This window comes from Prenolepis imparis, unplaced genomic scaffold (assembly GCF_030444845.1).
Source record: "Prenolepis imparis isolate NDT839.2.m4 unplaced genomic scaffold, iyPreImpa1.0 SCAF_6, whole genome shotgun sequence".
Classification (NCBI taxonomy): Eukaryota; Metazoa; Arthropoda; class Insecta; order Hymenoptera; family Formicidae; genus Prenolepis; species Prenolepis imparis.
In genome coordinates, this window is record NW_028141164.1 from 13,927,794 (window position 1) to 13,944,471 (window position 16,678).

General features: G+C 33.6%; 1 protein-coding gene across 1 annotated transcript in view; it reads left to right on the forward strand.

Moving 5' to 3' along the window:
- The window catches only part of LOC145937245 (uncharacterized), a 56,155-nt gene extending 43,111 nt beyond the window's left edge, over window positions 1-13,044 (forward strand). The window contains exon 3 of the transcript XR_014425525.1: window positions 12,957-13,044. The gene's annotated coding sequence lies outside the window, so the exon portion shown is untranslated. The remainder of the gene's footprint in view (window positions 1-12,956) is intronic.
- The last annotated feature ends 3,634 nt before the right edge of the window (window positions 13,045-16,678 follow it).

The window sequence follows — 16,678 nt, forward strand, 5'->3', positions numbered from 1 at the left end:
TCGAATGGGTAAGCTCATCGCGAAAGTGAAACGCAATAAAGGAGCCACGCCGAGCGAGAGTCTCGACAATCGAGCGCAAAGGCGGAAAAGAGAGAAAGAGAAAGAGTAAGAGAGAGAGAGAGAGGGGGGGGGGGACAAGTCGACGGGCTCGTCCTAAGAGAGAAAAAGAGATAGAGAGAAGAGAGAGAAATGTAAGATCCTATCGATCAGAATCTCGAGGTCTGATCTGGAAATCAGTTTCCTCGCAGCATCTCGCGATCACCGACGCGTAGAGATACGCTCTTAATCCTAATTTCCTTTTAAATTACGCGCGTCTAATCGACACATTGAAAAAATTGTATTCTTATTTTAAGAATTTTTCACTTATTGGCCACATTCAGCAGAACAACTGCTGAGTTGTCGTCTTATCAATACTTTACGTTGACTTGTTGATTTTAAAAGTAAGAGCCAATCACGTTCGATTGCTACTGTAAGCTGTAAACGGTTTGTTCTTCTGAACGCGACCATTTTTAGAATACTCTGTTTTAAAATAGGCGCCAAAAGGATCCTCTTCCCTTAAAAGGGGAATCCCTCTTAAAGATTAGTATCAAATATTCCTAATTTATAAAAAAATGTAGATGCAATGGGATTTATTTTTACATTAATAAAAAAGTACGTTATTTTACACACAGACAAAGAAAACATAGACATAATTCATAATAGACCGAATATGAGGCACAAAACCTGGATCTTGAACGATAAATTAGATTACATAATTTATATATTTTTCAAAAATATATTTATACATTTATGAATTTTTTAAACATATACTACTCTGACAATTAGAAACAAGATATATACTTATATATTAAAAAATTCATAAATGTATAAATATATTTTTGAAAAATATATAAATTATTAAGTAATAATAACAAATACTAGATAACTTTTTGACTTTGAATATTTTGCAAATAAATTTCCGTCACGCAAAATCGTAAAAAAAAATCCATTTGCAAATCTTTCTCAGAATTATGGATCAGCTCGTGAATTTTACGTCGTTTATTTTCTCGTCGTGTCTAACGGCGAAATTACATGTCAGGGACGCATCTCATGACTTCAGTTTGTGCGTGATTTCACGCGATTACTTGCGTATTATTTGCGACACTTTTCGATACTGTGTCTACCGAATTACGATAGCTGATAAGCAGAGATGAAAGATGGAAGAAGAAAGTGCAGCGTACTTTTTATTAAAATTAAGAAACTGCGCGGTGCTCTCCGCTCAGCGCACGCGAGCTTTATGTTACCCTATTTCGATTGCGAATCATATATATTCCGACGACACACACATACATGTATAAGAGCGTACATTTTATATACAACAAGATAATAAGAGAATAGCGCATACGGCGCACTGCGTTTATAACGTTTCTCGTATGAATGAACGTAATAGTTATTAGAATTCGCGCGAGGCTCAATCTTAGTTAGGCAAAGTCGAGTAAAAGTAATTGCAATCGCGCGACACGAATAATGTGTAATGAGCATCGAAGTGTTTTCGAGTGTTCTCGAAATTTCTTGTGTACAAAATTAGTTTGTACCACACGATCGCGCATTTTATTATATATATAGGTGGCGCCCAATTGGACACATTGTTTATTCGTCAACACACTTTCTCTGATTGGTCAATCGTGGTAGTCACCTTAGGCATCGGTTAATATGAGTGGTTGTGTTCAATGAGAGGGATCCGATAGCCCACATTGCTAATTGGCCAATTGAACACTAACAATAAGACTCTCTGATTAATCAATCGTGCTGATTATACCCTAGGCATTGGTCAATGTGTGAGGATGTGCACTAACGGGACCTTCCCGTGTCCAATCGCAACTTGCACGAAGTTGGTACGATATTAGTATAACTTAGCACAATGTAGCACAAGTGAGAAAAGTTGAAAAAAGTGGGGAACTGACCTGAAAATTCGGTTTTTTAAAAAATTTTTTTACCATATTTTTTATTTTTTTATTTTTATCTTTGAGCACACAATAATGTAGCAAACTTCGCACAATTCAGCTCAACTGTCAAAATTAGTTCATTCTCAAAATCAGGCCAACTTGGTACAAGTTCAATAACACTGTGTCTATTTGGGCCTCTCCCTATTATATACTGTTGACATTATGTGTATTCGTATCACAGAGATTTGTTAGAAAATTGTTTATGTTGGCTCGAATTTTGTTGGCTTCCAGATATTATTTCGACAGCGAAATAGTTGCTTGAAAAACTAATATTACATTCCAGGTAGCAAATGCATATCATTTAATGTCAAAATGACGTGCACCTGCTACTTAGGATTAAGCAGAGATTATGTAAAGAACAAAGAGTGAGTAAATTTCGCGATACGTGGACCAAAGTCAGCCTAATTGGATGCCATCTCGGAGATGTCAAAATATCTTATGTCATTTAACTTAAGTCCAGTTTAGATCTTTATACTTTAATTGCGTGTGATTCGAGTCTGACTTGTATGTCGTAATCATTTTAACTCTTATTGCGATCTCGATCGTCGCTATGTCGAATTCATATGGAACCGTTGATCTAATTTCTCATATAAGTGTTCATACTCCACTCTTTTCTGTAATTATATATAGTCAACGCGCGCACGATATTAAAAAGTATATGTATAAGTTTAAGTTTAAGTATAAGTGCGTATTATAAAGAAATTTGTATAAAGAATTCTAATTTTTATATCAGATATAAATACAAAAGCGCATATATATATATGTGTGTTTTTAATAATATATACAAATATATAAATCGTAGCACCACGATTGTGATTTGACCGAGGTTACCGTGTTATACGTACTTACTATTAGTGGAGAAACGTGTGTCGAGGAAACTGTAAAGCGCTCGTTACCTTTAGAACAAGTAGTTCTTAAGGGATACCGTAATTCTATACACATACATACATGCATACATATATACATGTATACATATATATATGCATACATACATACATACATACATACATACATATGCATGCATTACACATCATTTTCACAAGCTCAGTTTAATCCTATAGATTCTTTCTTATGTTTATAGTCAAATATTAAAGAACGAGTAGAAAAAAAGCGCTGAGCGCTTTAAAAATCCGAACGAACGATTGTAGTATTGTTCAATATTCTTGCAAAAGGAAGAAAAAATGTGTTATTTTTTAATAAAAACTGATTATTGCGTGAAAAATACGCCTCTCATTAAAATACATTTTTAATGAGTCATTTAAAAAATTATTTGTTTTGTAAAAAAGTACGTTTTAATTTCAAAGACTTTTATTAAAACATTTCAATTATTCATATTTTAATTAACATCTAAGAGTCTAACAAATGTTCTTATACAGGGAAAAAAATTATATCATTTGAATAAAATCGATTAAATATCTTCTTTGAGAAGAGAAGTTAAATTATGTGCATAATTCGAGCTATATTCACATCGCGATTTTCGAAATGATCTATTATTTCTGCTCAGGCAAGAATATGGTTGGCTCATCAAACAGGACGATCAAGTAAAGATGACATCCGTGAACAATATTATGATTGTTCGTCCCTCCTATTCTCTATATGACATTTATAGTATGTAGTCACGCCTTTGTAGTATGATGATGACTGTATATATGTCAATATGTAATATTTGGAAAAAAATATATATGATTCGATAAGATGACTTCTTTCATTGAATTTATTTCAAATCCTCTACGCAATTAAAACTTTTGATGCAGAAATCTTAGATAATCGCGTCCTTAATTTAAGTAGAGAACAATTTGTAAATGAAGAAAATAAATAACGCAGCTAATATAAGTTGTAAGTAATAATAAAGTAAAAAAATAATAAATTTATATTTTTTTCTATTTTTGAATATATTTTTTTAGATAAATGTTTGTTTTTCCTAAAACAATCGATAATGCAGCAATTATCGGCTCTACCTAACGTAAGAATTATTTACACACAATTTTCCTCAATAACATTCACTTTTCTAATTTCTATTAACTGCGATATCTTCAGCATTATATACTTGATTATTCAGAAAAAAGAAGAAATAAAATAGAATTTAACACATTTAAAAAAATTTTATTTTTATTTTATAAAAATTTTCCACTTATTTTTAGAATACCCTGTCCTAAAATAGGAGCCAAAAAGATCCTCTTATCTTATTGTTAAGAAGAAAATCTTCTAAAAATTAGTATCAGATATTCTCTCCCTAATTTATAAACATATAAACAAAATAGGATTTATTTTTACATTAAGAAAAAAGTACATTATTTTATAGCACACAAGCAAAGAAAACCATAAAGAAAGCGTATAGACATATAAACTGAGCATGAAATACGAGATCTGAGTCCTGAACGATTTAATTTTTAATTTATGTTACATATATGTTACTTACGCGTGAACACTTTTCTTAAGTCGCATAAATCTTCTATTTTTCGAGCCACTTATTAACATACTTTATCCATTCTTCTAATAAACTAAAACCAATGATATACACTACTGCACTGCATCGTAAAAAATTGCAACAAGCATATATAATATATACATACGAGGGTTGTCTGAAAAGTTTCCGACCTAACAAAGATACAAGACATTTTTTCTTCAAATTAATTTTTATTTTTCTACATAATCTCCTTGTAAGTCTATACACTTCTCCCAGCGATGCTCCCATCTCTTCAACCCGTCCAAATAGTACTCGGCGTCTTTCTCTGCAAAATAGTTGTTTACGAAGGTGATGGCCTCCTCATTCGACGGAAATCTCTGTCCTCCGAGCGCAACTTTTAGCTTAGGGAACAAAAAAAAGTCGCTTGGGGCTAGATCTGGTGAGTAAGGAGGGTGGTCAAGCAGTTCAAACCGTAATTCGTGGATTTTCGCCATGGCAACCGCTGAGGTGTGAGACGGCGCATTGTCTTGGTGAAACAAAATTTTTTTTTTCTGTAAATGTGGCCGTTTTTCCGCAATTTCTGCCTTCAGCTTGTCAAGTACTGATGCGTAGTATGCTCCTGTAATGGTTTTTCCTTTTTGAAGATAATCGATTAAGATAACTCCATGACTATCCCAGAAAAAAGTTGCCATCACTTTCCCAGCCGAAGGAACAACCTTTGCTTTTTTTTGGAGCCGATTCCCCCTTCGCACTGTTTTGACTGTGTTTTTGTTTCTGGAGTATAATGGTGTATCCAAGTTTCATCTACAGTAATTAATCGGCGCCAAAACTCTGATTTATTGCGCCTAAACTGCGCCAACAGAGCGTTGGAAATGTTCATTCGAACACGTTTTTGGTCCAAAGTGAGCAAACGCGGCACCCAAAGCGCGGACAGCTTTCTCATGCCTAAATCTTGATTCAATATGTGACAAATACGTTCTTTGGACATGTTCATAGCCTCTGCTATCTCTCTAACTTTAATTCGACGGTTGTCTAGCACCATTTGTGAACTTGAGCGATATTATCGTCAATGGTTGCAGTTTTTGGACGTCCCGAACGTTCATCGTCACCCAAGCTGGTACGGCCACGTTTAAATTCAGCAGCCCAAAATTTCACGGTGGTAAATGATGGTGCAGAGTCCCCGTACACAGCGTCCAACTCGTCTTTGATTTGCGTAGGCGTATTGCCTTTCAAAAACAAATATTTAATGACAGCTCGATACTCGATTTTTTCCATTTTCACAAAAACACTCACATCGACTCACTCAAATGATTGTCAAACAACAACTGCGCGTCCAAAATGGCTGAAATTTTGGTGAGTACCTTTCAAAGCATGCGCAAACACATTCCCCAACTTTTGTTTACGAGTGCTGCCATCTTCATGTTGAGGTCGGAAACTTTTCAGACAACCCTCGTATACCATATATGTATAACCATATACATTGCTGCACCAACATAACACCAAACCATATAACGCCAAACGAATGGAAATTCACATAACAAGAAACATACGACCATTTATTATTAACAATGAATAAAGAATAAAGTCGAGGATTATATGGAATAGATCAGCTAATATAGAATATCACTGTTTTTTGTGAACTCAGGCGACATCTATCATTGAAACAAGGCATTTCATATATTTATTCATTGGTATTTCCTTTACAGTAAATTTTAATATTCTCAAAACATTTATAATCTCAAAAAATTGATAAATGTAATCGACGTGCATACTGGAATATTAATGTAAGTGAGAATTTCGTGTTTTTCTAACTTTATTTTTGTATGTTTCATCTACTTGTTATTATGGCAAGACATGTATGACTTTATTAAACAATTCCTAAGTGAAAAAGAAAAGTTTTTTCTTTTGTTTTTTTTTTGTTTAAACATAAATTGCGGTTATTTGTGGGAGGTTATTGTAGGATAATAATAGTATGACAGTATAGTGAAATATTACCCCTAATCATTTTCCATTTATAGAATTTTAGGTAATAAAGTAGATATATATTATATCCAATCGTATTTGAGTCAGTAATTAATTCAAATAAAACAATTAACTTTAAGAGAAATAAAAAAAGAAAATTAAATGCAGAATCTGTCTGTACTCTTTTAGTCCACGATTTTTATCGGATGACAAAATGGTTATTAAAGAAAACTCCGATAAAGAAGCTGCTTGTACATTCTGCAATGGCAAATTTTCTGATGATCATAAAAAGAACACAATGAGTAAGGTTAGTTATATGCATTTGCTGGATTCATGAAGAATGTGAAGATTTCGAAAAAGGTTCTTATATTTGCGATTTTTGCAAGTAAACTTTAACGAATATAGCAGTATTTTTGTTTATACATACTGAGTTTCTTGCACGAGAATTTATTTTTTATATTTGTTAAAAATTTTATTAGACTGTTCTTCTACAATAGTTTAGTTTTAAGCTTTGAAACTTTCTGTTATATCAAAGAAAATATTTTTTATGTTTGTAGAGATACTTTGCGATAAATAAATATTAATCAAATATTATAATTTCTGATTTTTTTTAAGTACATAAAATAAAAAATAGAGTTTATTTATACTTACCTATATCCCACATTAAGCGTATATAAATATTCCACAATATCCTATTTTCCAGTGTTACAAAAATGTATTTTAGTATATGAATGTTTTACAAAATAAAACTTTTCTTGAGGACAATAATATTAATATTTTTTGTGACTGATAAATAATACTTTAGTCAACATTTGAACAAAGTTTTTACTAAAAATTTTTATCTACTATTTTTTTAGCCCCAAACAAAACAGTATTTTACTAACGATATTCACTAACTTTACTCTATATTTCCTAGTTTTAGAGGATGTTCTAGAAACACTTAAGAATATCTGTTAAGAGGAATTTTATACAGTATACAGTTTTCTTACTTCGAGAATACAATTTTTTCGGTGTAATGGTTGGTATACACAGTACTTTTTCTCGTCAAGTGTCTAACTGCTTCGCACAAGTCGTCTCTTTATTTCTTTATGCATGCGAGACTACATGTCGAGAGGGTCAATGGTAGGTTCAACCGAAAACGATCCTGTTTCCAGAAGATTAAGTTCTCTTTTCGCCACGAGAAAAAAGAAGAATCGCAATTAATGTGGGAAACGGTGGCTTGACCAAGGTCACAGGTATGTGAGAACCGGAACACACCTGGACTATTAGTGGACGTGACTCGAAGACAAATTTTGAAAATGATGAACCAGATTTGAGAAAACATCTACTTATTCACGCGCTCTATTCACGACAATAAACTGGGCTAGATTATGTTAAAATCATGATGATAAATCATCTAGAATCTAGAATATCTGAGAAGTTAATAACCTTCTCATTAATCAAATCATAATTAGTCATTTCCCATTCGTTATTAGCTCATAGCTCAATTTTAATTCATAGTAATTAGTTGGATGTCAGTTAGATGAAAAAAGAGAATTATAGTTCGTACCAACTTGCATTTTTAGACAACTGACCTTAAGTAAAACATAATACGTATAAATAAATATATAACATCAGACATTAACTATATTTGTATTAAATAATATCAGATAAACTATGTAAATTATATATAAATCATTTTAATCTCAATACATTTTAATCACCCATATACATGTATGCCTATTTTAATTTATAAAATAAAATATATTAATTATAGAATAGATTTATTCTAATTTTTTTGCACATATTGTGTAAGAAATATGTACATATTGTGTAAGAAAACATGGATCTTTGATTTATGGTATGTATGGGATCCTGTGATTCGATTACCTTCATTGACGAGGATATCGTTCGTTTCGAAGAGACGACGCGCAAATTCATAAATAAAGTTTCACTCATCTCTGGAACCAAACTTGGCTTGGAGGCGATCAGATTCGAAGGCACAGGCAGGAATAGTGCGCCTTCGGGCTAAGTGCCTTCTTAGCCTCGCCGAGGACGTGACTTTGACCCAGATATAAGTGAACTGTGCCAAGTAGCCTGCGGACATGCTCATTGGTATCGTCTGAATCAAAATCATGCCGAAAGGATCTGACAAAGATTGATCTTTTGCTCTTCCACTATACATCACATTCTAATGAGCATTGTTCTTTTCCAATCAATCGACTGAATTTAATAATAATTTTGAGTTTAATAAAAATGTATTTAAAAGGTGTGTATGCATATTAGATTAGACAATGTTTTTCGTGATTATTGTATGACAGTCATATATAATACACTTATACAGACACATACACACGCTCGCATGTGTACATACAAAACGAGATAAGTCAGTTATTAAATATAAATAAATCAAAACAAAAACCTTCCGCATTGGTTTAATGTCATATGTGGATTGTAAAATTAGAGGGAAACGCAGAATAGTATAAGTTGTTGTTTGGTCGCAATATACGCTTATTACGGTATATTCTATCGCTAACCAGTTTTCGGTAAACTTTAAATGGGAAATATAGTTGCTGCGGTAATTCCAGTGTCGCTTCTTTTAGATGCACGATAATATTACAAATTGGTATTAATTTTAGATGCATTGTTCTTCCTCGTATATGTATACGTATGATATTCTATTACATTTCCGCATCTCTTATTAAATCGATTATAATTTTAATAAGAGGCGTGGAAAATGTAATAGAATATCTCACGTATACATATACAAGGGAGAACAATGCATCTAAAATTAAAGCTCCTGGTACCTTGTCGACCATGTCGGAATCGTGACGTCAGAGGCGAGAAAACACGCTAAAATTTATTAGATGCCATTTCGAAATAAAAAAATATTTCGATGAAACAGCACTTCAGATGGCTTTAGCACACTCTTAAAAAACCCCGAAAACTATCCTTTTCCCTTTATAATCAATCAACAGCTGTAAAATGTAATATTATGAAGCCCAGTCCGTCTGGTCTTTGCACATGCGCAGTCATTCCGCATGTCAAAGTCTGATATCTCGATCATTTTACAGCTGTTAATTGATTATAAAGGGAGAAGGATAATTTTCGGGGTTTTTTAGAAGTGTATTAAAGAGATCTTAAGTGTTATTTTATGCAAATATGTTTTTATTTAGAAATGGCATCTAAGAAATCTCAACGTGTTATTTCTCGCCTCTGACGTCACGATTCCAATATGGCCGCGGTGAGCACCCAGGAGCCTTAATGCCAATTCGTAATATTATCGTGCATCTAAAAGAAGCGACACTGGAATTACCGTAGGGACTATATTTCCCATTTAAAGTTTACACCGGAAACTGGTTAGCGATAGAATATACCGTGATAATAAGCGCATATTGCGATCAAACAACAATTTATACTATTCTGCGTTTCCCTCTAATTTTACATTAATTTTTTTTTAAATTTATTAACAACTAAATTTTATTGCGCATCTACAAGAAGCGACACTACAATTACCGCAGGGATTATATTTCCCATAATGTTTTGTAAATATTCTAGTTCTCTTTTCGCAATGTTGGCTAGGTTTATATATGTGTCTTGAGTAGAATATTATTTTTGGAAGAATATTATTATTATTAAGTGGACCCCATCGCGTCGTACATTTTTTTTGTTTGTCTTTACGTAATTCTTTATTTCTTCGTGTCTTTAGTTTTAGAATTGCCAGGTCCAATTTTATCACTAGTTTCCATGTTTTCTTGGAATAATGTAATTGACCGATTTTTTCGAAATGTATTCCTCTGGACTATGCTTGAATTCTTTTATCTCTTACGATTCTTCTCACGTTAATCCGCGGGCGCTGCATTGTTACAGATTATACATAAGTGAGAGCGTCCTGTAATAATATATTAAGTTTTTATTTTATTTTATCTTTAATAGTGGGTACATTGAACTAAAATACAATTACACATTACTTTATTAAAGAATTACATAAACTGCAGGAAAAGGAAGACATGAAGTTAGCAAACAAACCAGCATGTGGAACTTTATTAAAAAAGGATAAATGTTGCTTCGGCAGTTCAAATAATTAATTCGACAGTAACTAATGCAATAGACTTTCTAAAATTAACTGGCCATACAACATTTAACAATAGCGAAGCCATTACTGAATTTATAAGAATATTTAACAGATTGTTTGATATAATGAATTCCCGTAATGCATTTGGTATACTGGTTTTAAAAGTCCGATGAGTTTACATAATATGTAAAATTGTTGTCTGCCTCGGGTAAGGCACAGGGGTCGCGTCGAATTTGAGATTGGGATCTCTGGATGTCAGGATTGTCCGGTCCGGGGTATTATACACCACGAATAAAATTATAGTTCTTCTTAGTAATATACTTGGTTTTTCTTTTTAAACAGTTTACACTTTTTGTTTAACTCCTATCTCAGTTATGGTACTCGCGCTCGCGTCGTGTCTCGAATACCCTCGTATTACGGTTACGAGGTGACGTTCGCATAACTTAGTATATTCGGCGGTTCGTGTATGTTTATAATTCACCGACGGTGTTACACATAATTCGATTCTTGATTTGCGACTGCCGCGAGCGCGTCTACTGTCCGGTTTTATAGCCGGATTTTTGGAATCTTTTGATCGGAGGGGGTGCCTAGTAAAGGCCCTTTCGGTCAAAATTCTGGATGCAAGCGAAGAAAATTCGAAGTCTCCTTCGCTTCGCTTGCATTTTTGCAACTTTTGAATTTCGCGGGTGGCGAAATGTACGTCGACTTCTATGAATTGCTCATTTCGACGGGGTAGACTATTTCTAAGCCGGTTTGTTTCCCTATCGACGGCGTCGTCGGATACGTTCGCCGTTTCGTTCGGGAGTGTACGCATTATTGACATACCGCTTTCGGATGAATCGAAACTGCTGCTGTAGTATGACGTTAATGAAGAAACTTCCCTTAGAGATACGTTGCTGGGAGTTCGACTAACGCGTATTTTATTTTTGATAATGGCGTCGGTCTCTTTTTTTACAAATAGACTTTCGTCGAAGCTACCGAAGAGAAATTTGCGTTCGGCGATTATGTTATCGGGTAATTTGGCTTCTTTATCACTTTCGCTCGAATATTCGTCTTCTAATTTTCTACGAACTCGCTCGAGATTTTCTAAAGTTCTTGGTAACGCTTGAATCGCTCGCTTCGCAGAATCGCTACGTAACCACGACTGGTTTAATATCGGTTGTCGGGGGGTTTCGTGTCCTTCCGACATTTACGCAGAAATATTATAAGAATCGGACTTACGAGGGCAGTTCGATAAGTCAGTGACTTTTACAAGATATGGCACTCAAATCGCAATCTAATTTTATTTCTGATATTTACCATCTTATTTAAGTATACACACCAAGTTTCAAGTAGATCTGTCAAATAGAAATTTTTTGACAGCGTTCTAAAGCGGATAAGTTTGTGTTTTTTGCTAAAATGGAAAAAAGTGAATTTCGTGTGCTAATAAAACATTACTTTTTGCGTGGAAAAACCATTAAGGAAACTGAAGAAAAGCTAAAAAAGTATTATGGGGATTCTGCTCCGTCGCATGGAATGGTTCACAAGTGGTTCACTGAATTTCGTTGTGGTTTTTGGTCGATTGTGAGCAAGCGCGGCACCCATCTGGCCGACAGCTTCTTCATGCCAAAATGTTTATGCAAGATATTAAAAACACGTTCGTTTGAGATGTTTACCATCTTGGCTATCTCGCGTATCTTCACTCGACGGTCGTCCAATACAATATCATGGATTTTATTGACTGTTTCTTCAGTTGTGACCTCATTCGGACGTCCCGGGCGCTCAACATCATTCGTGCTTGTACGACCACAACGAAATTCAGTGAACCACTTGTGAACCATTCCATGCGACGGAGCAGAGTCCCCATAATACTTTTTTAGCTTTTCTTCAGTTTCCTTAATGGTTTTTCCACGCAAAAAGTAATGTTTTATTAGCACACGAAATTCACTTTTTTCCATTTTAGCAAAAAACACAAACTTATCCGCTTTAGAACGCTGTCAAAAAATTTCTATTTGACAGATCTACTTGAAACTTGGTGTGTATACTTAAATAAGATGGTAAATATCAGAAATAAAATTAGATTGCGATTTGAGTGTCATATCTTGTAAAAGTCACTGACTTATCGAACTGCCCTCGTACAGTATTACGGCTCGCATCTTTACGCTCTATATCGCTCGGTACGGCTCGGCTGCTGCTGCTGCGACTCGATCGCTCGTGGGCTGATAACGGCTGGCGGCTCGGTGCTCGTGATTGATACGGCAGGTCGTCGCTCGGTGATGCGTTGTCTGTGAGATTGTCGCAGGTCGGCGTTGTCCTTGGGACGTTGGCGATCCTACTCGGTTCTCAGCTGCTTGCTTATCGCTCTTTGTACTGCTTGCGTTGTCCGTCCTTCTCTCTCACTGTACTGTGGCTTCTGCTTATTTCCGTCAGCTGCTTTTCTAACTGGCGTGCCTGCTTCCACACGTTGTGTGTGTATTGCGGGTCTTAATTTTTAATATACTGCTTTCTGTGTTGTCCGTCGATTATTTCGACGTGCCTGATTTTTCTAATACGGTTGTATTGTTTTCAGGTCTTCAGGTTCCTGCTGGTCCTGGCGGTCCGTCGGCGCGATTCCACCGCTGCCATCAAAGTTGTTGTGCCGCTGTACAGCACTGGGGTTGCGCCGAATCAAAGGATGAGGATCCTCGGGTCGCGCAGGACTTCGTAGAAAAGAAGTTTACTATTTCACTCGAAATACACTTTTATTTCTGATTTATTTGGGTTTACCCTTTATTCCAATTAGATATACACATTGGTTGCATGTCAAATGAATCAAGCAACGCGATTGGTCAAATCCATATGTTACGGTTATGTTTACAGGTACGGAAAGTGTGTGCTATACCCTTATTTCATTATTTTTTTATTATTTTAAGGTTAAGATTACGGTTTTTACTTGTTATTCTCATAATTATCTATTGTATTCCTAAAATTGATTATTGATATCAACAATAATAACTGAAATAATAATTAGAATCAACTAATTGCATCTTGCGTGTTCTCTTGTTTTACTGCCTTTGCTGTTCATTCAATTGAACTTCAACCAATAGGAGCGAATTGCTGCGGCAGTACGCTGCGCATAAAATGGTACCTTAAAAAATTGAAATTGATTTTCTAAAAAAACAAAAGACCACCAAAAGTTTTTAATGCGGTACCAAACACTACCAAACGACCACCAAACGATTGGTAAAAAAAAAAATTACAATAGTCAAAGTGGGGGGGCTAAGAGAAGGGTAAAAATTTGAAATTGATTTTTTAAAAAAACGAAAGACCACCAAAAGATTTTAATGCGGTACCAAACACTACCAAACGACCACCAAACGATTGATAAAAAAAAAAATTACAAAAGTCAAAGTGGGGGGGCTAACTTTGCGGAGGTCGACTGCCGTCGCGGTTTGACTCTCGGTCTTATATAATCTTTTTTTCTTGGATTTCTTTCGGAAGAGGCCCTTGGAAACAGGTCTCTGATTGATTAAGAATATTCACGCGTTTTTTATTTAAGTGCAAGCGAAGCAGGTCGGAGTCGCGGGTCTTCGCTTGCATCTCGCGATTTCCGATGCTTCGCGCGTGTCTCGCTGCGTTAGCATTTTCGCGCGATGAGCGTTTGGCGAGAGCGCTCTTTTATGAGTAAATATATTTTATTATACTTTATAATAAATTCTTATTTCTAATACTATTTTAATACTGGTTATAGTTCAGACTATAACACAGTATTATCAAAACATTTTTACAGAAAGTGAACAGGACATCCGAGACAATTGAGTGTTGGAACTGCAGATAACAATAGCAGTATTTTAAATCACCGTAGAAAAACATTTGTATTAGATTAGAGGTTACTTGATTAACATAAAAAGTTTTTTAAATTTAGCTTTTGATTTACTGATTAACAGTACGTTATCCTTAATCATATTTTTTAATATACAAATTTTCACAATACTATATCGAGTTATTTTGTTTTATATATTATATCTCGTAGAAGCTGGAATAACAATTCTAATACATTTCAATTTAAATGAGTTTTAAGAAGATTATTTGCTTGTACGATATTGAAGTACAGATAGTATTTTAGATGTATCACCTATACAATTTAATGCTAGGTTGTACATATTATTGCGAAACAATAGCTAATATAGACGGAAATAAAAATTTTGAAAAAATAATGAGTTTAGTAGATGACATTATCGTTTCATCAATTCAGAAAAATATTATATGTATATTACATAGGTGGATTTATTATAATTCATAAAATTTTGAATAAATTAAACTTGTAAACGTTGTATCAATATTTATTGTATCAATATTTTATTAATACTAGAACAACACAAGAGCGCGCTACGCGCGCGCCATTTCTCGATTTTATATATAAAAAAAATGATATTTTTATATAAAATTTGTTTAAATTTGATTAACATTTTTTGACAGAAATCACATAATTAAAGCGTTAATTTGCTAATTAAATTTTAAAATAAAAATATGTTATAAAAATTTAAAATGTTATAAGTAATATTACAAATAATATGTTTACTACTTAAAACTCGAATAATATATTTCATTGTTTGCATATAACTTTTATATATATAATACAATGTACTATCGAAATATACAAGCAATAAATTTTGAATATTAAAAATCAATACTTTGTAGCAGCGGATCTTATATGGCGCAAAATTTATTATGTATATCAAATAAAAGAATTTGCACGCTCGTATTTATTTGGTATAAAAATAATTTGCAAACAACGTACTATTGAAAAAAATAAGCGATAAATTATTGGCTCTTTATATTAAATAAATACGAGCATGCAAATTATTTTATATAATATACATAACATAAGTCCGCGCAGTGTAGGGTTCGCGGCTATAAAGTTTCATCCTTAACTATTCAAAAAAAGGATAGAATTCATCGCTTGTTTTTTTAATAGTACATTTTATGCAGATTACTTTTATATCAAACAGATTCGAGCGTACAAATTTTTTCGTTTAATACACATAGTATAAATCTTCGTTATAGAATTTGCGCCGTATTTTATATATTTCAACAGTACATTATCTGCACAATATGATGGTACAATCAGCATACAAACTTTTTGATCTAATATAAGTAAAATGAATCCGTACAAACTTTTTGATCTAATATAAGTAAGATGAATCCGCGCCGTATGGGATCCGCGGTATAAAAATTTTAATTTTCAATTGTTCAAAACGAGCCAAAAATTATTCTTTCATATATTTAAACATTACATTAACTGCACATTATGATGGTACCATCAGCACACCAGCGTACAAACATTTTGATCTATTATACGTAAAATGAAACCGCGCCGCATGGGATTTGCGGTTAAAAAATTTTTATTTTCAATTGTTTAAAGCAAGCCAAAAATTAATCTAGTATATATTTCAACTATATATTATATGCACATTATGATGGTACCATCAGCATACCAGCGTACAAACTTTTTGATCTAATATACGTAAAATGAATCCGCGCCGTATGGGATCCGCGGTTTAAAAATTTTAATTTTCAATTGTTTAAAGCGAGCCAAAAATTAATCTTGTATATATTTCAACTATATATTATATGCACATTATGATGGTACCATCAGCATACCAGCGTACAAACTTTTTATCTAATATACGTAAAATGAATCCGCGCCGCATGGGAACCGCTGTTAAAAAATTTTAATTTTCAATTGTTTAGAGCGAGCCAAAAATTATTCTTTCATATATTTTAACATTACATTGACTGCACATTATGATGGTACAATCAGCATACCAGCGTACAAACTTTTTGATCTATTATACGTAAAATGAAACCGCGCCGTATGGGATTTGCGGTTAAAAAATTTTATTTTCAATTGTTTAAAGCAAGCCAAAAATTAATCTTGTATATATTTCAACTATATATTATATGCACATTATGATGGTACCATCAGCATACCAGCGTACAAACTTTTTGATCTAATATACGTAAAATGAATCCGCGCCGTATGGGATCCGCGGTTTAAAAATTTTAATTTTCAATTGTTTAAAGCGAGCCAAAAATTATTCTTTCATATATTTTAACATTACATTGACTGCACATTATGATGGTACCATCAGCATACCAGCGTACAAACTTTTTGATCTAATATACGTAAAATGAATCCGCGCCGTATGGGATCCGCGGTTTAAAAATTTTAATTTTCAATTGTTTAAAGCGAGCCAAAAATTAATCTTGTATATATTTCAACTATATATTATATGCACATTATGTTGG